This window comes from Astatotilapia calliptera, chromosome 23 (genome assembly GCF_964374335.1).
Source record: "Astatotilapia calliptera chromosome 23, fAstCal68.1, whole genome shotgun sequence".
Taxonomy (NCBI): Eukaryota; Metazoa; Chordata; class Actinopteri; order Cichliformes; family Cichlidae; genus Astatotilapia; species Astatotilapia calliptera.
In genome coordinates this window covers 36,976,721-37,001,974 of record NC_137443.1, presented here as the reverse complement: position 1 = coordinate 37,001,974, position 25,254 = coordinate 36,976,721, and the positions used below count along the sequence as shown (strand labels likewise).

At 39.8% G+C, this 25,254-nt stretch overlaps 1 protein-coding gene and 1 long non-coding RNA gene across 2 annotated transcripts in view; one reads left to right on the top strand and one right to left on the bottom strand.

Moving 5' to 3' along the window:
- Positions 1-740: 740 nt before the first annotated feature.
- LOC113016129 (uncharacterized) overlaps positions 741-25,254 on the bottom strand; it is a 27,271-nt gene continuing 2,757 nt past the window's right edge. Inside the window, exons 2-3 of the long non-coding RNA XR_003271195.2 lie at positions 2,018-2,124; positions 741-1,063 (exon numbers count right to left, since the gene is read on the bottom strand). This is a non-coding gene — a long non-coding RNA (uncharacterized LOC113016129). The remainder of the gene's footprint in view (positions 1,064-2,017; positions 2,125-25,254) is intronic.
- Positions 23,805-25,254, top strand: part of slitrk6 (SLIT and NTRK-like family, member 6) — a 22,056-nt gene continuing 20,606 nt past the window's right edge. Inside the window, exon 1 of the mRNA XM_026158701.2 lies at positions 23,805-24,987. The gene's annotated coding sequence lies outside the window, so the exon portion shown is untranslated. The remainder of the gene's footprint in view (positions 24,988-25,254) is intronic.

The following is a 25,254-nucleotide window of genomic DNA, read 5'->3' as shown; positions in this document are numbered from 1 at the left end:
AAGACAATGGCTTTCTTGGAGATAGTCCCCCATCGCTAAAACCACTTCCTCTACCAGAAACTCCAGAAAACCTAATATGATTGTCTGTACACTCTGCCAGTCACTTTAGATTAAGGTGACATGCACCATTTAACCCCTTCCTCTTGATATAAGGATTAAACATGCCAATCCCTTGCCAGCAGTACTTTTTCACTGAATGAATTTGGCCGGCGTTTGCTCATAGCTCTCAGAAATGCTGAGCATTAACACATGCCTCTGGCACATGATCAATAAAGCTTCATGGGTAGACAGGAGTGAACACATAAACAGGAAGTCAAATTTTCCATCACTGAAACTATTAGGTCAACGCCAAGATCTTAATTGATCTGTCACCCTTGCATCCCCACTTTGCCATGAAGGTTATGTGGCATCCATGTGCACGAAAGGAAATGCCAGACACACGTGTGTGATAATACATGCGAACTTGTTGAATACTTGTGCTCTACTGTACCACTGTACCTCCTAATTTCCCTTCACTTTATTTACCTCACTCGACAGCTGACATCGTTTTATATTAGAGAAAAATACCTACTGGGAGACTAAACCAAACAGTTAATAAAATGCATGATATGAATGATATGAAAAAAAATGCAAAGCAACCAGAGTGTGTGTGTATATATATATATATATATATATATATATATATATATATATATATATATATATATATATATATATATATATATATATATATATATATATATATATATATATATATATATATATATATATGAAGAGTTGACCTTTTGCAGAGAGGAGATTTCTGCAGCACTCAGATGGCAAGAATTCAACTGCAGGTTCACAGTGTAGCGCTCAGCAGCCATCTCCTCCCCAGCGGTGCCATTAATAATGGGAGGCAATCTGCCTCACTGAGACGTGGGAAATGTAGTCATCTGTAGCACAGTGGTGTGACCGGCTAAATGCTGCTAATTGATATGGACAGCAGGAGCCTCTCAGTGTGTGGGATTAGAAGATGGCAGGGGCGGAGAGAGCCCAACTTGTTTTCTGGCTGTGATGAGTCCCTCTGAATATGAACCAAAAAAAAAAAGGCAGAGAGAGTTCCAAAATAAATCTCTTTTTCTACTTTTCTTTTACTGTCTTTTTCCCGTTTTCACAGACAAATATATTCAGAGTTAAGAGACACATTTGTATTCGAGCAAGCCTATCTATTTTTACCCGCTGTCCAATGATTGATGTATCCTTTCAGCATGTACACCCTTGCTATCCACAGGGATGAATAAACCACAGATGAGCAGCAATCTGCAGGGAGTGTACGCACACACACACACGCACTCGCAGCTAAAACACACATACAGATGTCCACATAGGCAGGGACACAAATGGACTAAGAGGAACGCATACGCTCAATATAAAGACTCAAAATATGTAATGTGTTCAGTCTTTGAGTGCACTTCTTAGTCCTTTCCATCATTCACTCTGTTGTATCTGTCACAGATGCTGACTCTTTTGGCACTTTTTGTGCATGTGTCTGCACGTGAGCGAACGCTCCCGCTTTCATCTCCTCGCCCTGTGAATCGGCGCACGACGGCGCCACGTCTATTCATCTGACATGCTTTGCGGAACGCAATGGATACGAGACGGACAGCCGTGACCGACGAGATGCATGTCCCCTCAAAGAGAGGGGCCGTGCTCTAACAAGCTAATAGAGCCAAGTTTGTGAGTGATAGAGGGCTGCCGGCAGCAATAATGGTCACGAGTGAGTTATGGAGTTGATGTGCCCTCGTCTAAGTTGCTGAGTAAAAGATGCAAACAGGGGAAATAAATGCGCAGTTGCACAAAGATACGGGGTCATGCGCTGGATGCAGAGCATACGGACTGACATAAGGCCTCAGTCTGTTTCAGGTCTCAATGACAGACCTAACTGTGATCCCTTTAACTCGCGGACAGGCAATTTATAAGATATTCACCTTGGGAGACTATTTATATATGAACAAGCACCAGAGAATAGACTACTTACTCCAGGGGGCAATGCAGCATGATTGACTTGGCTTTTCCACTGAGTGTTCTGGAGATCTACCAGTGCCCTCTTGTGTCTGAAATCCAATCCCACAGCTTGAGGAGCTTCTACAGAAGAAAAAAAAGACTGATGTTTATTTGGGGTTTTACTCAAGAGAGGTGAGCAAATTAAGCGACTTCTTAAGAGCGAGCTTTTGAGCGAATCTATAAAGTCTCAGGTGATATTAGATAGATGAAAGGAAATCCGTTTCAAGTGGTACATTGACCCACGGGAGTCACTTTGCAAATCTGTAGCAACCGAACCAGCGGCGCACCCTTCAGATCCCCAGTGTGTGTGTGTCAGTATTGCATAGCGCTTCAACACAGAAGGAGGTGGATGGAGTTCAAGCTGGGTTAAAAAGGCAAAGGAGTGAGGGCTTCTGGTGACTCAGCAAGGCGACTCACGGTGGCTGCTCATAAATGAATAGGCACAAATTGGACCGCATCGACCTCGGTTTCATTTACAGAAGCTTTAACGTTCTGATGTCTAATCTATCACAGGGTTAGAGTTAGATCTAACCCTAACCCTTTGTGTTCTGGGGAAAGTAGCTGATTGCCAGTACGTGGAAGAACAAAGCATATCCTAACAGCATGTAGTTACGAGTGAGGGGTTAGTGTTAAGGTACTCGTCCTCACTGATATTGACTTAGGGCCTTGCAGGGTTAACATCTTTCTTTCGAGAGTTCTTGACCATTAACTGTGATAATTGTACCTCGGTGTTTGCTTTAGTTTCCCTGCTTTTAGAATTGTTGTGCTTGAAAAAAAGCATTTATTTAAGACAGCTCTCTGGAAAAATATCAAGCAAATAATGTTAAGAGACAAGCAGTTTGAAGGAAAGTGAGGCATTAAAGATGACTGCAAGGTCAATCAATGGTTTGTTGAAATCATGTACGTCTGTATAAACAGAGTTTGCTATGGTTTATGTTCAGGAATAAAAATGTTCCATTGTCATTGCCTGCGCCTGTCTACAGTATTAATTCAACACTGTCTATCCTAGAGACTCACATTATTTTTGCCTTGTTATCCAAGTATAAAATGAGGTTATTTCATTGCTATTTAATGTTATTCAGTGAACTGTTTGAATGTGGTTCAGAATGTGAATTGTCTCATCTGTCATATCTGAACTGGACTGATATTTTGATTTCATGCAAACATCATTAACAGAGTGGAGAAAACTGACATCTATCAGATTGGAAAGACTTGACAGTCATTGTCCACAAATGCAGAAAACTTCAATGGCAGTGAATCTTCCAAAATTACTGCCAAAAACTACTCCAAGAACATATCAAAGAGTCATCGAGTCATCCAGGAGGTCACAAAATAATGCAGAACAACATCTAAAGGACAACAGGGCTCACTTGTCTCAGTTGAAGTCAGAGTTCATGAGTCAACATTAAGAAAGAGACTGGGTAAAAATGGCATCCATTGGAGAGTTTGTGTGCTTTTTGGTCACCAGTGATTATGGCCTTCAAATACTCGTCTCGCATTTACCAAAAAACGTCTTGATCATCCCCAAGACTTTTATAAAATATATTCTGTGAACTCATGAGAAAAAAATCTGAACCTTTTGGAAGGTTTGACCCCCATTACATCTGGTGTAAAACTAACACACCATTTGATAAACAGAAGATCATAGCAATAGACAAACATAGTGGTGGTACTGTGATGGTCTGGGGCTTCTTTGCTGCTTCAGGACGACTACCAGAAAATCCTGAAGGAGAACATTTGGCCATCAGTTCATAACCTGGAATACTGTTATGCAGCAGGGCAATGATCCAGAATTCCTCAGCAGGTCCACCTGCCTCAAAAACTTAACAAATTAAAAAAATAAGGTTTTGGAATGGCAAAAAAAAAGTCTTGGCCAAATTCAGACTTTTTCACAACACTGTAGATAAGACAGATGTAGCCACCTAGCATCAGCCAGTGGTTAGAAACCTGTTTTCATGCCCTGTTTTGGCTGTTGCCACCTATTTTAGCCAGAAGTATCCCTATTTTGGAAAAACAAGTGGAACTCTAACTGATCAGTTAAAGCTAACTTGTTTGGTTCTAGCTAGTTTGGTTAGTAAGCTGCAAGCAAAAACTGTATAGGTACCTTTGCTACCAATTAAACCAATGTCAGTTTTTACAGATATAGTATAAAATGGGTGCACAGATTTACAAAAGCCACCAACAGCAGAAAAAAATCTGAAAGGTTCAGTTTACTGATGACTGTGCTGGGATATAGCTTGACAATTGAAGGCCTTAATAATCGATAACTTGAAACCTAAAAGGCATTTAAACTCGTGACTTTTGAAAAAAAAATGTTCTTGAAGCTCAATCACCCTGCCCTTCTTTTGATTAAATTGCTAGCTCACTACATATCGTTGGAATCTCAGCCCAACTATTTATTTATTTTTCTTGAGACTCCATTTGCTTGAATCACCTTAGTTTCTCTCTCCCATGTTTAAGAAAGTGTAGCCTACTCTAAATGACTCAATGTAAAATGCTTAAATAAGCAGAAGGATTGATGTTAGGCATTTTCCCCAGTAAATAAGAATCAGAATAATATTAAAACCACAATACTGATGTTAACACCTCCTTAACAACAATATTTACCGTGTGCAACAGTGTGTAACCAGAGTTCACTGTACTATAATTACTAGAAATATTTATTATGAAGCAGTATGAAGCCTATAATATAAAGCTGTTGACAGAAGAAATGCAAACAGCCACATCCCTGCCAATTATAACATATTTGTCTCACCCACTCTATATAATAATACCAAGAGTCAAATCACATCCAGCATAACTGTTGACAGACTAAGACTTCACCACAGCATAATTAGCTTTGAGGTGGTGGCTGAAAGTAAACAGATAAACTAATGGAAAGATACACAGCAGCTATAAAGAGCTCATTTCTGACTGATCAGGGTAAAACGGGTGACTCCAATGCTCCCCTCAAACAGAGGTTTCACATTATGTTTTGCTTGCTGGGTAATTAGGTGCCAGATTGTGTGTGTGTGTGTGTGTGTGTGTGTGTGTGTGTGTGTGTGTGTGTGTGTGTGTGTGTGTGTGTGTTTGAAGTATACAAAGCTTGTCTCCATGTGGATAGCCTTGTCTTCTGTGCATGGTTCTGCATGTGTTAAGCTCCATGCTCATCTGTCAGCTTATATGTACCTGTGTGTGTGTGCGTACTTTTGGGCAAATCACCTTCATTATAAATGTGTCTCATTACAGTAATGAGACGATTTCATTATCACTTAAACGACCTTGTCCCTGGTGCTAAACAAGGCCGGCTGTTACAAACCCAGTGGGCTTCTTGAGTTGAAACGCAGCAGGGCGCCAGGCAGGAGGGCGGCTAGGCAGGTGCTGCGAGCTTTAATTTGAACGGAGAGATCTAATTGAGGTGCATGAATGCATGCGCATGTAAGTATGGGTGCATTTAACTGTCATGTTAAAGTTTTTCTGAACAATAAAGAGCAATTGTGAAGCACTATGGTGGCCTTAATGTGCAAAACACAACAAAAAGAATAAGAAATCTTAAAAGCCGACAAATATTTTATTTACTTATTTTAATATGTTTTTAGACTGTTTTCTGAAATAGTGTTAAATACTATTAAACCCCCTAAAATACTAATATTTTAGGGGGTTTTCTTTATTTGTTTTTCTTATCTTTGCACCAGTAAGATACCCTATAAATAAATCTCTTCAATAAATTAAATGAGTGCTGATCAGAGAAAAGGGTTAACTTAAACTGTAGCCATGTTCTATATTTACATGTTTCTTAATGAGTAGAGCCAAAAAAAACTGGGAACGTAAGTGGTACCCATTGACTATAGCACAGACAGCTAAATGTTATGCCGGGTTTGTTTACTGTTGTTTTTATGTTGCCATGGTCTTTTTAAATGGTTTTTGTGTTTGTTTGTTTTTTTGCTTAGTCAATGTGGTTTCTGAAATGTCATCATTTAGTGTTGTTTTTTTTTTTTAAATTTGTGTAATTTTTCTGTATTTGGCACCTCCAGGACACCATACTATGATGTTCTTTAGGAATATTTAGATTAGCTCAGTAAGTTACAGTAGATGAAACTATTACATCTAGAAAAATTTGCTTCTCGTGTTTTCTATCATTTTTCCAAAGTTCTCATATTCCAAAGAGAATAGAAAGTAGGTGGTTGGTGGTGGTGGGGCTGGCTACAGTAACAACAACTGAAACATAATGTTTTATAAAATGTTGTAAGGCTTTTAATTGGGGGTTTTTTGTGTTTTGTTTTTGGTGTCGTGTGTGCCTTTTCAGTTATATTTTTTTTGTTGTATTTTGTTTAAACTATTTTTTTCAGCACCTTTGGGACCCCATACTTTTCTGTAGGCTAAGTTACATAAAACCTGAGAGAAAAAAAGTTAACATCCCTTCACTGACTTCTTTATTTTATTCCTTTTTCATTACTAATGCAATAAAATGAAGGAAAGTGCGTTTACCTTGACAGCTGTAGCACAAATAGCTAATTAATGTGTAAAGAGTCTGTCCAGGACTCGGAACACCATGGTTTAAAAAATTTTTAAACTCCTTAAACAAGTCATGACTTTGAGTTTTACAACTTTTATTATAAAATACTGCAGTCTTTGTAGTAGCCAGGTATAAAAAAAAATCCCTATTTATAAAATCATATAAATACATGCACACCGTGGACATACACTTTCTCTTTCCTATGCTCTACCTGGCTCCCACTAAGATCTCCTCTCATCCTTGCTAAGCACTCAATCTGTTTGGTGAGTGACCTTTAGTTGTTGGAGAGCTTATCTCCTGCTTTTAAAGCACCCTGCACCCCTGAACTAATCCTTGGAGCCAAACACTGCCGCCCTAATCCCCACTCCCCGAGGTCCTCATTCACTATTTGCTTTCACTCTAATTGTCTTCAAAGCACTCCAAGACTCATTCAGGTTTGTTTCCCTATCTGTCCGTGTGGGTGTGTTGTATATAAGTAAATTTACTTATCTATGGGTGTATCCTGGCATCATTACCTCATTTGTGTATATCTGTTTTCCAGGTACTAAAAGCTTGGTCCCAGTCATGCTATGTGTGGATCTTGTCTATCCGTGTGTGTGTGTACATGTCTTTATGCATTTGACCGGTGACCACGAAGCCATCAGGGTGCATTTAGGAGGATTGTCACTGTGTAGGAAGGGATCAAGACCAGAGTCAGAACCAAAGCTGCACAGGCACAAGCCCAGAATCAGCATTCAGCAGGTTAGTGGTGTGTGTGTGTTGTGTGTGTGTGTGTGTGTGTGTGTGTGTGTGTGTGTGTGTGTGTGTGTGTGTGCCTCAAACCCAAGGGTAACAGTTCCTGGTCACAGTCTGTGGATGAAAGTAATTGCCAGTGGAGGGCAACCTGCAGCTGAGGCCCAGAGATGGTGTGTTGGTGTATGTGTGAATGGAATAGAGCTTTCGTGGAAGCAGAAATGCACAATCATGCAGTGCTTGAATTAGACCACGAACCTGTGTATAGTTCATCCTTACTGCACAGCCAATAATGAACTCAAATATATTTCTGTTTTCAGCATCGAGTTTGATTGCTCACCTTTCAGAAATGCAACACACCTTTGCTGCTGCTACAGTTGGAGTAAAGTTTCTACTCTTGGTAAATGCCATCACAGTGCAGTACTGACAGTTAGACTGACAAGGTCAAAGTGGGCGTGGTGGTTGGTTGGTGGTGGTTTCACGGCTGACTTCATCTCTTCCGTGGACGCCCTGAACATTCCACTTGAAGTCTCTTTTGGTCTTATATTTTAGGGCAAAAATAAAAGGAGTGAGAAAGATTTAAGCTAATATTTTTACAGTAAAAAAACATAGGAATAGGAAAAATAAATATAATATAATAAAAATGAGCAAAATTACATACAAAATAATTGGTTTTCTTACACATATCATTACATTTGTTGTTGTTTTCCGAGCTCAGTAAGCTATAATTAGCAGTGAAATGCAGGCTCCATGCACTTTTTTTTATTTCTTTATTTTTTATGCTCCTCAACACAAAGCAAACAATTCTATTATATTTACTGCAAACATCTGAAAAGTAATTTTAACAGTCCAGACCAGGTTTGACCTCATGCAGAAAAGTATAATGAAACATAGATATATTTATCACAGTATATTGTGATATCAAGAGGAATGAGTGAATACACGTTACATCACGCTCTAAGTTCAAACTAACTTTCATAAACTCTCTCCTGTGTCAGGTCTCTAGTGCACAAATATAATATTTTCCCTTATCTACAAGCAGCTCAGCTCCTTGAGGCTTATCGAAGAACCAAAATACCAGGCACCAGCCAGCAGATAGAAGTTATATGGAAGCTAGTAAATAGTGATAGTGTGCTAAATTGAGGGGCTAAACCTAAGAAATTCCATTACAGGTGTACAATACAAGTGATTGATAACGTTACTTTATTTACATTTTTGTAATCAGGTTTTGGTTTATTTGGGGAATATACGGTTTTCTATTGGCAAATTGGATCCCATTTATGCCTAGATGACAAAACTGTGTTACTTTTGTCACGATACTCATCACACCTAAATGACAGAATTGGTCAATTGGCAGTGATTTCCTACACGTAAGATTTTAGCTGCGTAGCGCTAGTGCTAATAATTTAGTTCAGTTTTATTTATATAGCACAAACTCACAACAGCAATTGCCTCAAGGTGCTTTATGTTACAATCATACAAAGAAGACACCAACAATCACATGACACCCTCCAAGCAAGGACTTGGCAACCGTGGGAAGGAAAAACTCCCTGTTAATAGGAAGAAACCAGGCTCAGGGAAGGGCAGCCATCTGCCATGACTGTTGGGGTGTGAGAGGAAGAGATCATTCACCTTTATAAATGTTCTCTGTGTCTGTCATGTAAAATAATTAACAATAGTTCTAAAAACCCTTAAATGAGGACATAATCAATACAAACTGGAACTTTACACTACACTACAACCTTCCCTTTATTTGGACCATTTTGATATATAAACAAATATCCTTCTATACAGTGTGCATATATAAACTCAGATTACAGAGTGTTACAGTCAGGGCAGCAACTTTATAACATAAGTTATGTGAGTTATGTAAACTGATGTCAATTCCTACTGCATTAGCATGTTTATTATTATTATTATTTTATTGTATTATAAAGACCCTACAATAATACAAAGAAACCCACAAAATCAAAAGTGGGAAGCAAAAAGTCCCTTTTAACAGGAAGAAACATCCGACAGAACCAGTCTCAGGGAGGAGCGGCCATCTGCTGCGACCAGCAGGGTGTGAGGGAGATGAGATGAAAAGAGGATTGACTTTCAACCAGGAGATTTGAGCTTGTCTGCTGTGCAGACCGCTGAAGAAACCCAGTATGTTATAGACATGGCGGTCCACCGTGTCCATGTCACACTTGTATTGCTAGCAGGTGGGGGGTGGTTGGTAGTGAACAAACATACGACATACATGTTTGTTGATGTGTAAATGTAAATGTGTTGATAATGTCTGTTTAAACACTTTCCCGTGATTTTTTTCATGTTGGCTTGAATAAAATATTTCCTTCTGCTGTTACTGCAACTTACTCCACTTTGACACTAATTTTAACCATATGCAATCAAAATAATCAATAGTATGCTTTATGTAGACAATACCACAATTCCAGAAAAATTCTTACATCTAATGTAGTTCAGATTTTCTCTCTCCCACTCAGCCCTCTCGACTATGTACCTTATTATCAGTCCTCAATTCATGTTCCACTGTCTATGGAACTGGCAGCTGGCACATCTGGAAAGGCTCTATTAGTGCTGATAGGTTTTAGAATAACATAGGTTTTAGCTCCCATTCAGATTTATTCCAGACAAACAATGATGAAACTGCTAAGTTTTATTCCAACAGCATGGTTTTTATAGTCAAGTAATCAAAAGTTCCCACATGTTATAGGAAAAGATGATGCTGCACAGTAGTAAACATGGCCTTATTATAATTTTTTTAAGATACGGTGCTTCCAGAAAATTTAAAACGACCTATTTTTCTATGCTCTATTGTGAATAAAGTATTGCTTTATGAGATTTGAAAATCAATATATTCTGTTTTTATTTACATTGTATAGTTTGTGCACTTCTAGTTATCACAGTAAAGTCAGTAGTAACATGCTGAATAAAACACTGTTGGTGGTTGAGGACCCTAAAGGCTGGATAAATGTCAGTTTCGTTAGCATAGACAGTCACTGAATGCACCACGAATGCTGTTTGCAGTTTTGTTTAAACCTTTCTTTTGGTGTTACTGCTATTGTCTGAACCCTGAAGCCAAGAAGTAGCAGCAGTGCCAGTAGAGTGACTGTGCATGCAAAAAAAAAGAAAAGTCCTGCAGTAAAATGACTGAGCTTGTATTCAAGAGGCCATTACAGACATCAGCAAAGGTCAGGGGTGCTTGTGGAATTTAATTATTTACATTTTGTCATGATTATAGTTTTTCCAGGTTCTGCGAGAGAGACACAAGGACAGTCATAAAAATGTTTTGGGGTGAAAAATGAGCTGCTGCTTTTAATCCACAAAGCAGCGGTGCAAAGCACTGCAGGGTGTGCATAATGCACAGTATCCAAATGAAAAACTGAAATGCATGCACACACATAGCATCGCTACCAAAATATATTGCTTCTGCCAGGACCCACTGCGCTCCTTTTATGTGTTCTTTTTAGTATGTCATCTTTTATATTAAGGTATGCATGCTCTCTTTATCAAACTCCATTTCTCAATAAATATTTCTCTTTTTCTGAGGGGACTGCTTAATGCAATCCATGTAACTTAGCAGTAAGAATTCTGTGCTTTAGAAACGACATGATTTCATAACGTGACAGGACCTCTTTGACTCAAGTGCTGTTATGTGAAATGACCAGCAGAGGGCCACAAAACCCAATAATTGGCAACTCTCATCTCAGATCCCTCCCAGCCTGCAATGGTCTACTGAAGTTTAATTTGGGCTTTTGGGAAACACTGAAAATGAAATTTCTTCCCTCTGAAATGTTCCAGAATCTCAAGACAAAAACACATACCAGCTCATTTTGTCAAAAAATCGCATTCCCCTCATTTTATACCGTCTGAGGTTTGAATCCAGCCATGGGTATCCCGATATATTTCCAATTCTAACCATGTTATACTTTGTGCATCCATGTTTCAGCAATTAATAAAAACACTGCCGCTCACTTTCACCGTCTGCTGCTGAGACCCCTGAACTAAAATGGCCACCAATTACACGTTGACCCAAACTGTCTCTGTGTTGCTTCAGCAGAACATGGGCAGGAATTCAGGACAAGAGCAGACACACACACACACACGCAGAAAGAGACCGAGAGAGCGAGTGTAGAGGGGCAGACATGCAGAGCGACAGGCACCGCGAGCGAAATAAAACAGAAAATCAGAGAGCAATAGACCGAGGGACCATGTGGCAGAAGGCTAGCGCCCCGAGGCTCTTCCAATCTCTCCCAGAGCTACTTCATCAGCAAAACAAGCTGTCCTCTTTCACCAGAACTTACGTCAGCCGCACTCACGGGTCACGACGGGTTCACGGTTTGCTGTGTTACCTGAAAGTGTCTCACAGATCACCAGTCAATAAACGCGAGATGAAGAGTTCTGGACACAAAAAGCGGAGGTGCACCCCGACCCGATCACAAGAGTGCCAGTCCCTTTGTTGAAAACACAAAAGCAGTGTTAGGTTTTAATTAAAAGCTGTCCCAGGTGAACAATAGGCAGGATATTGCCCAGGTAGTCATCTTTTGTTGCAGTTTGTTTGGGGGAGGAGCTGGCGAGGAGGAGGGAGGGGGGTGCACATGAGGATGACTAAAGTAGTGTCAAATGAACATCTCTGGAGAGCAAAACAGGTGTTCAAAGGATGGAAAATTATGAGACCAATGTTATCAGGATCTTTCATATTGCACTCATGACTCAGGCAGGACAGGTAAGAGAGGCATGATGCTAAGGGGAAGGGCACTGGATGACAAATGAGATTGGATTGCTAATAAGATTTTTCTTTTTTTTCTTTTTTTGGCTCAATAATAGATCAATGGGATTCAGGCAGCATGAGTAATGCATGTGGGAGACGAGTTTTCTTGTCTTCCACTCAAGGACAGAAGGTTTCCATGCACAGTGTATTTTATGATGAGGGTGTAGTTGATGTAATTTAAAATGGTTAAACAGATCTAATGGTGGAATGTCGGAGTATGTCGGCTTCATTTAAATTAATCAAATTGTTCGTGCGTGAAGGTTAAAGGGATGTCAAAAACACATCTTATTTGTACCCTGCTGCTGTTTTCAGAAGCTCCACTCACTCCTCCTTCAAATAGATTATGATTTGCTATCATAGCAGGATAGCAAGGACCCCATTAGGCCCCACTGTTGCATTCCCATGTAAATACCATTTTCCTTGTTAAAAAATAAAACAGCTTGGAAGGGATCAAACTGCACAATTGATATGTATCACGGAGATCCTTGTAATTAGTCCTAAATAGCTTACAATCACCTGTTAGCTAGCTAACCAAATGTCACAGAAATGCTAGCTTCCTTTGTGATATACGCTTGCTATAAATTTTAGACTGCAGCAAAGTGCAAACACAAAACTGGAGCAGAGACCTCTTAGAACAGCTGTTAATATAGTTAACCTAATAGCAAGCCCTGTTATTTGTCAGATAAATTGCACCTTAGACTGCGTATATACAGAGTTGTGTTCTCAAAATTGAGATACATCTTTGCAACAGTATAGATATAAACACTGCTGTCTTTCTTTGTCTGATTTTTAACAGCAGCAAAGAACTAAACAGTAATTATGACTGTTAGCCTAGCTGCCATATATGTTAACATTAGCTGTGTAACTTTTAGCAAATACCTAACCACCACATTAGCCATCTAGTAAGTTATTACTAAGTAGCAGCTAGTGGCTTTGGCTAATTAATGAAATAATAATGTTATTGAAGGAGCTAGGCAGCAAATAGTATCAGTCCTGCTCTTCTGTAATGTTAATAGACAGTATTAATTTAACTGTATAACACTATTACTTATGTCTGAAAAGTGCCATGTTGCTTGTAAAATAATACATTCTTATTTTTTTCATTTCCCCTGTGGTATCAAAAATGGCATTGGGTACCAATGTTGGGTACTTGTATCACAATGCTAGTATCGTGACCTTGTCAGCACCCTACTCAAACTGGTTGTTCCAAAACTAAGCAACGCTAACAGAAAGTATATGACTCTATGTTAAAATATCTCTGCAATGTAAAGATATCTACTGAAGTTGATCCAGGGTCACGCTGTAAATTTGTGTAATAAGCCTTTTGAAGACTTGAGGGCAGGGCTTAAAAGATAAGCAGCAAAAAACATCCAAAAATATCCCAACACATTTATGAGTGAAAAGCAGACCCCAGGTGTTCAGAGGTTTTGACTAATTATATTAAAAAAAAAATATTGAATGGGTAATTAAGCTATATCGTGCAAAACCTCAGTGACAAACCAGTGGGTGATGTAATTTGATTTAGCTACATCCATGTTTTATACCATATATAGTGATCAATATAGAAACTCTTGGTTTTGAACTATAGTGTTGATTTTTTAAGGCAAATAAGAAGGATGTTGTGGCAAAAAAAAAAAAAAAGCTTCACATGACGTTCGTAGAGGAAATGATGCAACGTGGGTTTCTGTCCTTTCCTGTCACATCTTTATATTCACCAAGGTAGCCATTGGAACCTGTTTTCTTACACTCTGTCATACATTTGAAGTGTGTCGCCCAAAGGGGAATGGGACCAAATCCAACACCTGCCATGTTTCCTGTCCTGGTATGCCTTTGCATCTGGCTGCCATGCATTCACCTTTGCTCTCTTGTCACAAATGGTGTAAAACTAAAAACTGAAAACAGAGCACCACACATACTCTGAACATATCAAAGTCTTGTCAGAATTAATGATTAAAACTGTCTGAAAGTATATGCTGAAATGAAAGGTTTACACTTGAGCCATGACTTGTAAATCCACCATGCTAGGCTTCCAAACCATCTGCGACATTTAGCATAAGAAGATACAGCGGGAGCTATGATAAAAGTACGAACAACAAAGAGGCTTGAAAATTAACCAAGTGGTTAATTCCTGTTGTGCTCAAAGCAGTTGAGGTTCAATGGCTTGCAGCGCTGCTCTATTATGTCTTTGAAATTCTTTTCTTTTGGACGTGACTCAAGCAAGCAATTACAGTATGCAGCAAAGTGTCTCATTATAGACTGTAAGTCATGCTAAACACTTGAAGAGGTAGAAAACAAACTCGTCAGCAACGGTTTAACAATCGCATGCTGAAGGGTGAGGCATGCTTTTTTCAAAAATACATGCTGTGGAACGTAGCAAGTATCGGATGTGGTGAGCATAGTAAACTACTTGGGTCATATCTTAATTAGTGATCTTTGTGACGATGATGATGATGTGAAACAAAAGTGCTATAAGCTGTACATGCAAGCTAATATCTTGGCACATAAATTTTACATGTGCACATTTTTCAAGCCTATTGTACCTCTTTTTACACGCATCATTTGTGGTGCAATTACAGTAAAGCCATAATTAAAAAAAAAACTGCAGGTGGCTTTTCATGATGCATTTAGAATTCCAAGATGGACACCTGCAAGTCAAATGTTTGTGACGAGTAATTTTCCAACTTTTTATGCGAATGCAAATTTATGTGCCATTCGAATGAGTCGAAAATTTCAATTGCAAGAGTTTTGACAGTTACGGTGTTATGGTATACACAAAGTATGCGTCAAGCTTTCATAAACATCGGAACAAGTATCTGTATATTCTGTGATAGTTTTGCTTTTTGATGTTTTTCTTCTTTTGTATGATATGGACTAATCTTGTCTGAAACAAAAGTTTATTTCTTTTTTTGCCTTATCGTGTCAATAAAGCTGATTCACCATCAGTGTTAACATACCTTTAATGACTCTATGCAACTCAATTAAATGTTAGCCAACACAAACCCTTGAACTATTGAGATGCTGCAGGGCAAAACTGACTTTTTTATTTTTAGCTTTCATTCACAACATTCTAGTCCGCCATTGCATAACACCACAAAGACAGGTTGGACTGCCAGAGTATAGCAATCAAACATCCTACAAGCCTGGACCTGAGACACATTAGCATGCTCTCCTCTACACGGCACAACATCGTACTTGTTTTTTCAAAAAGGCAGGGTTTGGAACTCGGCAGTATTAGTTTTCGTGACACTGCTAAGTCATTATGCTAACATAAGGCAAAAGTAGCTGAACGGGCACTCAGGTGATGAAAGGGCCTGTCATCAGACAGCTTAAACGCCAGCCTGTGTAAATATAAACCAAGTTTCACAACTTGGCCTCAACTCCATTCTGTTTTCATTTTGATTGATGACCTGTTTATTATGTAATTCATGTAAATATCACTCCAGTTGTTTATGTCCAAACGAAGTCACATTGATTCTTGATTTATCTTCCTTTCTGTCTCTACAATAAGTTTCCATCATCCAACAAGTCTAACCACTAATGAAAAAGTACATGTCTTGCTTTGGTTAGAGGACCATGAACATGAAAGGATACTTTTTAAGGGGATAAGAGCAAAACTCTCAATGTGTTTGTGGGTTCATTGGGCACTCCACGCTCTAATGCTTCAAGCGAACAACAGCTGAGTGATAAGAGACAACCAGCAATATCCAAAGTATAAAGAATGACTTCTTGTCTGGACTGAGGCACCTCATTTCTATTGCACTTCCCCCCCCGGGAATCACAGTACAGGATCTTTAACATCAGGACAAGACCATAATAGCGTTTGAGATTATCAAAAGGACTCTTGGCTTTGGGAAGATTCCGGTCGAGTAGTTCTGACAAAGTAGCAATCAGGCTGATAACAAGGACACTTCCGTCGGACTAGCGGCTCTGCAAGTACTCTTGTGGTTAGTCAGAGGGGTACTCTGGGGCACTCAGTTGCCTCACTGATTAAATATGCAACTGTCACCTTAGGGCCTAGGTAACAGTTCAGGCTGTGTAATGAAAATAGGATTGCTTCTGCATCCACAATAAATTATATTTAGCCTCTGTTCTCTCCACGAGGAGAGCAGTCGCAAGACCTGTTGAAGGAACAGAGCAGGCTTAGCTAACTCGCTGCAAGTGTTTTCAATATTGACTTCCTGTTGCCAGTGAAGATTGGCAGTAATGACAACACTATGCAAGCTAGATAAAGACTAACTTATCTTCTGCTTTGCATTACATGCAGCTAGCAAAGCTATTTCCAGTGGATCTTCTGTGAACTACAAACCTTTCGTAACCATGTGCAAGTCAGTCATCACATTGTTTAATCACACAGAACTTATACTTCAAGCATAGAAGAAAAACTACAAACTTCTGTTTGACTACAGGGAGTAGGCCAAACCTGAAGATTATTTTACTGAGTGTAAATATCACCAGGATATTTAAGAAGTGGAAGTGTGGATCAAGATAATGCACAATAGGTAATACTGTCAGAGAGGCTGGAATATGATTATTTCTGTACAAATTTTCTTGGGAAAAAGTATCTGTTTTAATCAAAGGAGAGTGCACAAGACTCTCGAACATAAAAAAGTCCCATTTGTATTTTCTGAAACTTTTAAAATGGATGTTTTGAGCTCCAACAGCATGCGATGTTTACTGACCCTAATCCCACACAGCTCTCGCCTGCAGACTTTCGCTTACATGACCAGTTTTTCACGATTGAAAGCTTGAGGTGAACTACGAAAAAGAGTCGATGGGATTCTGAAGTTTTGGGTTGGAAGGCCTGTTTCTGATGGGTCTCCTTTTTGACAGGAGAAATGGCAAGGAGCAAGACTAAATTTACCCAGTCTGGGCCTGGCAAGACTTTTTTTCCCTCCTCCTTTTCCTGATGCAGAGCATGTGAGACATCTCAGACTGCAGCACACAATTTGTGCAGCAGAGGACTGTGGGTGGGCCAGCTCCTTGGGCCAAAGCAAAAACACACACAGATGCAAGAGGATCTTCATTATTTGTGGAGAGATTCTCGTTGCAGATAAGCAAAAGCCACTCTGTCTTTGGAATCTCGTCACGCGGCGGGGTTTTTTTTTTTTTTACTCTTGGCTTCTTGGGTACTGTGGGCCTTCTCTGAGGATGACTAACAGTGACATCAGAAGTACTAAAAGGTATATCCTGCTACAAAATAGATATGCCTTTAGGTCCAAACAAAGCCACGAATTCATCAACCGTATAATATGAGTTTTCTACATTGCAGCAGAAAATATGACCTTGATAGAAAAGAGGTGGGTGGGGGGTAGAGAAAACAAACAGCTGCCGAATACATTGATGATAATTTTGCATTTTGTTACAGAGCTATTATGAAAAAATTATGTAAATTACAAAAAGTGCTGCTCAGCAAAGGAAGGTTTTTCAGAAGACACTCAAGTTTCAGAAAATAGCTCGAGAAAGCTGTGAATTAAGAGCTCTTAAATTATGCAGAAGGACAGTTGTAGCTAAGAAGTGAACACAGCCAAATATTCACTAAATAACTGAATCCCCTTAAAAAAAAAAAAAACAACCAAAAAAAACCCGCCACATGTTTATTTAGTTTTCAGCCACATTTTCAACCCACGTCCGATGTGAGGCGAGTCAGATGAAGTCTTGCTTTGCCTTTGGCTAATGCCACCATGCCCTCAAATATCTCCGGGCTGTCTTTCGGCTCACATTCTCTGCTGCTCCATCAGACTAGTGGGAGGTATGTAATTGCATTGATACTATGTTGGATGTGTCCCCCGTCAATGTGGTAGCAGAGACGTAACGGAGACGTAGCTTTGCACTTATTGCTGATGGAGAGCTCGGGGGAGGTGAGGACACAGGAGCCCGCTGTGGATGACAACTATGATGAAGATAGGACAGATGTTTTGCCAGCAGACGCTTCCTTTGCCAGTGCCATCCCAGTTTTCTGTTTGTAAGTTTTTAATGGATTGTTTCCAGTACACAAGCTGATACACCAGAGTCTGGAGCTCCTTCTACAGCGGGGAAATCTTGGGCAACCCATGTGTGGCGGGGCGTGGCCTGCGATGTCGTGCAGGTGCGTCCGCCCCCTCTGCACTGCACCGCAGGCCACGCCCCGCCACACCGTGGTAAAAACAAACTTTAAAGAAAACCAGTGTTTGGAGAGGGAGAGAAGAACCCTGAAATGGAATTAATTCAGCTGGTGCAACAGTGTTTACAGACAGAAAACACTACTGTACTACCGACTAATTGCCTTCTGTACACTGCTACACACCAAGGAAGTCTGATTGTATAGACGTCTATGTGAAGACAGCCCTCTGCTTCTTTTACTGTGTAACCTCAGTAAACACTTTCCTAATGGGCTTATGAGCTTGATCACTAGATCTAGGTTTTGTTCCAAGTCTTACTGAATAAAGCATGACATTCGTTTTGGCATTAAGTTATGGTACAGAAGGACAAAGCAGAGTATGCTACCTTGTGACTGACAAGTCAGTACCTTAAGAAGATGCAGTGTCCCTCAGCCATATCTACATCACACTCACGACATCTTGTTTTGAAAATTCTAAGATGGCAACAATGAGTCAATTGATGACATCATGGTGGCTGCATCCATCTTTTTTATACAGTCTATGAGCTGCTTGGCAGATTTCAGCAGCAGAAAGGAACTGAAGTATTTTCAGCACCATACTGAAGTGCCATTTACTTTAATTATATTCAAGAGAAGACAGACATCACAGCCAAACTGGCCAACTCGCATCCAAACTAACTATCACTAGCACCACAGTTAAAGTGTTTCACTTATTTTGAGCACTTATTGTTTATAACCTCAAACAAACCCCAACAGCAACACACACAAACTAATGAAATAAGAATTACACCACTGAGTTCAAATGTGAAATTTGTAACACAAGCACGAGGTGTTGTTTGCATTGTAAACTTGGCTTAGTGAATAGTACCGTTGAGTAAATGTATTCATGCACATGTTCTCTCCCTCAGCCTTCTCACATTTCAGTGGAAGTTAGGTGGAAGTTTCGTAAAGAGCATTAATTTTACTCAATGGGGTTTTACATAAAGCGTGCCACCGACTGATGCCCCATCTGCTTGATGGGGCTCGTATTTAATTTGATTATGAACAAAAAGTACCTCATTCTGTGATCAAACAACAGATCAGTGAAACAGAAGTAAATAATTCAACACACAGTGCCCTTGTTTAAATGACAGCTCTGTCAGCACCTAGTCTGGTGTTCCAGTCTCAGTCCACTAATACAAATAAAGATACGCATCTTATCGCGGTTTTTGTTGGATATTATTGCCCATATAATACAGCAGTGGAACTACTTAGGAAGAGTAAAAAAGGAGGTTCTTGGTACAGACACATAGTGGCTTTGTGGCTTAAATTAAAGGTACAGTATTATGATTTACGTATTTTTCCTGTCACTTATGCTATTACAATGATGGATCCTCATATTAAATGCAGTCAGTGTTTTAATTAGAAATAGACATAGAAGAAATCTCTGTGAGCCATAAACTCAGGTTTTAGACTGCTTTAATTTGTTGTGTTTTTTTTTTCATTTTTGGTTCTGTATGACATCACTGACAGGGGATGTTCCTAATATGGTAATATGGTCAACACAGTGATGCAGCTCTGGCTGTAAGTGCTGAAGCCCCACCAACCCAACTTTCTGTTCAAGGGATTTTATTTTCTATTTTTAAAGAGAGTTGGGCTATAAAAGAAAACATAAATGGTTTATATTAGGGCTGTCAACATTAACGCATCATCATGATTAACGCAATTAAAATTTTTTTAACACATTTAATCCATCTGGAGCACAGAGTGGACAAACTTTGGACAAACTGCCCGAAATGCATTGACAGAGACATTTCAGGGATTTAGAGTCATTCTGCGCTCCAGATGGGTTAGTTGCATTAAAAATTTTAATAGTGTTAATCGCGATGACAGATTAATCTGCATTAACATTGACAGCCCTGTTTATATCAGACTGAGGGCAGAATAAGATGCTGTACAACTGAAAATCATACAAAGGTGCACCAACAGATTTCAGCAATAAAAAAAATGGAGATGAAAACATAATCAGTTAGTAAAAGATGGATGCAGCCATCATGACATCACCTCTTGGTGCTGGACATTTTGAAGCCTCAAATTTAGTCTTCTGGACTCCAGTGCCAACTGCTGGTTGGAGTGCTAAGTTATCAGCTAATGCTAATATAGGAGTCCAGTCCATAGACACATATGTCTGCTAATCAGCTCTAAATAATGTGCTTATTTATTTTTTAAAGTACTTATGTGCTTGAAATAGGACCATGCACAATATTAACATTAGTCTTGACATTTGATAGAATTTCACTCATTAAAACTGGAGCACAGACCTTTTGAAATGTGCTGTACGTAAAGCAGTTCTAATGAAAAATACTTTGAATAGACATTTACACTGGAATTGCTGTACATGCAGTAGTTCCAATGAACTCCAATGAACTCCAATCGGCACAAACAGATCGGTTTAGTGAGCTGTATTAATGCACTTGAGTGGCTGTCCACTGTAGATAGATACATGCATAGATAGATCTATTTATCTACATTCACATGGCTATAGATATGTACATATGACAATAAAAATAGAAACCAGTGCTATCCAGAGGACCAGAATGAAAACTCAACAAAACAAAAAAGCCAGGTGACTTATTTACACGCTCATATTCACATATTTTTTGGTTTGTTTTTATATTTTTTCAGCGAGAAACAGATTTTCATTGGTTCTGTGTTATAATTTCCACAATATTAATCTCTTGACTGTAATGCTGTAATATGTATTATTGGTTCTTACAGCCAGTTTATTAACCATATAGCGTCCTCTCAGTGCTGTTTTTGTCTCACTTGTGATAAATTCTGAATATTTGGGGGGAATGTATGTTGTCATTAAATTTAAGGTCATTAACTTGAAATGTTTACTATACATTTACTACTATATATTTATTATGAAGTGGGTGGTGGGGTGGTGGGGGCACTGTCCAAAATGTCAAGAAAAGGTTTTGTATCAGGTTCTAAACAAGCTTTGTAATGGTCTAAATTTAAGAATTTGATTTTAAGTGAGCGTAAATGATTTTTGTTTTGTTTTTTTGTAGCAGGGCTCTGTGAACAGGACACAGAATATTTACTCTACCAGAATGAAATATTAGGCTGGGGAATTATTTGGAGAGTGACTTTGCATTTTAAGATACACCGTACTCTCTTGTTGTCACTGCCATTAGCGCACTGTTTAATGTTAATTTTGTTTTTGTCTAAATGTGTGAATGTGCTTGCAAGGTATCATTAAGTTGTGTAAATGAATCCCACTTTTTTTTCTTCCTGTTTTACATCTCATGATTAAACTCTACATTACAAGTTCTTGGGTAATTTTTTTAAAGGTTGTAATTTGTCACTCCTGCATCTTTGATTCTCTGACCAGGTCCTTTGAGATGATCTGTCTGGGATGGGTCACCGATGAGGTCAAGCAATAGATGACTGCTCCAGTCTGTGATGTTCCAGATGGGAGTAAAATTTTCTCTAATTCCGTGACAAATCCACTTGGCTTTATGCAGCAGATAGACACAACCGATTGCATTGGGGCGGGGGGCAGCCCATCTGAAAGTGATCAGCGAGTAAGCTGCAGAGAATTACAACCCTGGGTTTGATGCAGATGATCAGTTGGCATTCCAAGGTTATTTTCAGCGGTTTTGATCTGTCTGATTCTTTTTTCATCACACAGGAGCATGATCTGGAATAATAATGATCTTACACCCTATTAGTTCTTGCACCACAGGGAGGTTAAAGGTCAAGCCCAGCCACAACTCATCTGGAAGTGGTAGCACTTCAGTGTCGTGTTCAAGGGCACACACACACACACACACATAAAGACCAGCTTGCAGTTTGCTGTGTGATGAAAGGTGTGTTAGTTTGCCACTGTGCAGATCCCCTCTCTCTCTCTCTCTCTCTCTCTCTCTCTCTCTCACACACACACACACACACACACACACACACACACACACACACACACACACACACACACACACACACACACACACACACACACACACACACACACACACACACACACACACACACACACACACACGGGAAATTATTTTCTTCTCTCACAAATAAGAATCAACACTATTATGTCAAAAATGCTATACTTGACTTATGTGATTACAAGACCTTTGCATATTTTTATGCTACTATTTTAGTTGCCTTATACAGTGGGGCAAAAAAGTATTTAGTCAGCCACCGATTGTGCAAGTTCCCCCACTTAAAATGATGACAGAGGTCAGTAATTTGTACCAGAGGTACACTTCAACTGTGAGAGACAGAATGTGAAAAAAAAAAATCCATGAATCCACATGGTAGGATTTGTAAAGAATTTATTCGTAAATTAGGGTGGAAAATAAGTATTTGGTCACCTCAAACAAGGAAAATCTCTGGCTCTCACAGACCTGTAACGTCTTCTGTAAGAAGCTTTTCTGTCCCCCACTCGTTACCTGTATGAATGGCACCTGTTTGAACTCATCATCTGTATAAAAGACACCTGTCCACAGCCTCAAACAGTCAGACTCCAAACTCTGCCATGGCCAAAACCAAAGAGCTTTCGAAGGACACCAGGAAAAGTATTGTAGACCTGCACCAGACTGGGAAGAGTGAATCTACAATAGGCAAGCAGCTTGGTGTGAAAAAATCAACTGTGGGAGCGATCATCAGAAAATGGAAGACATACAAGACCACTGATAATCTCCCTCGATCTGGGGCTCCACGCAAGATCTCATCCCGTGGGGTCAAAATGATCATGAGAACGGTGAGCAAAGATCCCAGAACCACACGGGGGGACCTGGTGAATGACCTGCAGAGAGCTGGGACCAAAGTAACAAAGGTCACCATCAGTAACACACTACAACGGCAGGGAATCAAATCCCGCAGTGCCAGACGTGTTCCGCTGCTGAAGCCAGTGCATGTCCAGGCCCGTCTGAAGTTTGCCAGAGAGCACATGGATGATACAGCAGAGGATTGGAAGAATGTCATGTGGTCAGATGAAACCAAAGTAGAACTTTTTGGTATAAACTCAACTCGTCGTGTTTGGAGGACGAAGAATACTGAGTCTCATCCCAAGAACACCATACCTACTGTGAAGCATGGGGGTGGAAACATCATGCTATGGGGCTGTTTTTCTGCCAAGGGGACAGGACGACTGATCCGTGTTAAGGACAGAATGAATGGGGCCATGTATCGTGAGATTTTGAGCCAAAACCTCCTTCCATCAGTGAGAACTTTGAAGATGAAACCAGGCTGGGTCTTCCAACATGACAATGATCCAAAACACACCGCCCGGGCAACAAAGGAGTGGCTCCGTAAGAAGCATTTGAAAGTCCTGGAGTGGCCTAGCCAGTCTCCAGACCTCAACCCCATAGAAAATCTGTGGCGGGAGTTGAAAGTCCGTGTTGCTCGGCGACAGCCCCAAAACATCACTGCTCTCGAGAAGATGTGCATGGAGGAATGGGCCAAAATACCAGCTACTGTGTGTGCAAACCTGGTAAAGACCTATAGTAAACGTTTGACCTCTGTTATTGCCAACAAAGGTTATGTTACAAAGTATTGAGTTGTATTTTTGTTATTGACCAAATACTTATTTTCCACCCTGATTTACGAATAAATTCTTTACAAATCCTACCATGTGGATTCATGGATTTTTTTTTCACATTCTGTCTCTCACAGTTGAAGTGTACCTCTGGTGCAAATTACTGACCTCTGTCATCATTTTAGGTGGGGGAACTTGCACAATCGGTGGCTGACTAAATACTTTTTTGCCCCACTGTATGGCTGATATAGGCATTCTTTGGTCTTGGTGCTGCAGCCAGGCTATTTAAAGCCTATCAGTGTAAGAGTTTTTTTTTCTCGGTCTATTGTGAGAATCTCCAAGAGGAGGAGCTCTGTATAGCCGTTTCAGTGCTTTCCCAGTTGCATAAAACTGCCCGATATAGAGACACTAAAGTACCGGAAGTTGCATGATATCCCTTCGTGAATAAACGTTTCTTTTGTTTGTTTGTTTGTTTTTTTCTGGTTGGCTGGCAGTTGTTGGAAAGAAATGAAAAATATTTGTATGGTCATTTTTTAGAGTGATTAAATATAATTTAAATTGTGTTTTGTGATAGATAAAAGTCGTAAAATTGATCAAAACATTAAAGAGGCTTAAATAAAAATAAATAAATGCATTTGATCTACTCCAGGCTTTTATTCTGAAAGTCTGAATGTCTCCGGGAGAGCCGCGTGCTGCGGTCGCCTTGACGCCGCCTTGCCTCCTTGTAGTCCACCTCTACAACATGCAAATTACCGAGCAACTCCAATATATCGCAGATTGGTTAACTACACAGAGCGCGCGGCGCAGCGCGAGAGCAGGGTACGGCACGCGCTGGCATTGTATTTTTATTTTATTTTAAGTTGACCGTAGAAGCATAATTAGAAAAAAAGAGAGATTAAAGAATAGCCCCGCTTTAATGGCAACAATGTTTTAACACTGTCGCCTCGAACCTGCAACTTAATCCTAATTGACTGTGGAGAGACTGGAAGGAGGAAGGCTGCGGGCTGCTCATCATCCCGGGACCGGAGTGAAACCTCACCGCAAAGCGTCCTGGTGTATCGGAATAATTAAGCGTGTGAGAGTGTGTGTGTGTGAGGAACCGCAAAGGAAAAGGGAGAGGACTGACGGAACCTGTGAAGTTTTGTAGTGTGTCAGCCTGTTTTATAAGGAGCTTCGTGGACTGTAGTGAAACTGTTAGCCTGCGCGTCCCCCCTCTCCTCTTTTTAAAGGTGGTGGGTTACCCGCATTAACTGATGGACCAAGTACAGTGAAATTTGGACTTAAACATCGTCTTTCTTCAACAGTTTTATCCGGTAAGTGTCACTTTACGGTGAATGTAAATATTTTTCTGTCAATGTTCTGTCAGTTATGGATCAGATGTGATTTATGGAAAGTTTATTTCTGTTTCATTGCAATTAAATAACTGCCCCCCCCCCCCCCTTTTTTTTTTTGTTTTGTTTATTGGGGTTAGCTTAAATGATAAGGAATCCGCGTCCATTACGGGCACGTTCTAACTAGCTAAAGAATGTTGCAGTGCCGTAACCATCCAGTTTTATCCCCCCTTAAAAACCTGCTATAAA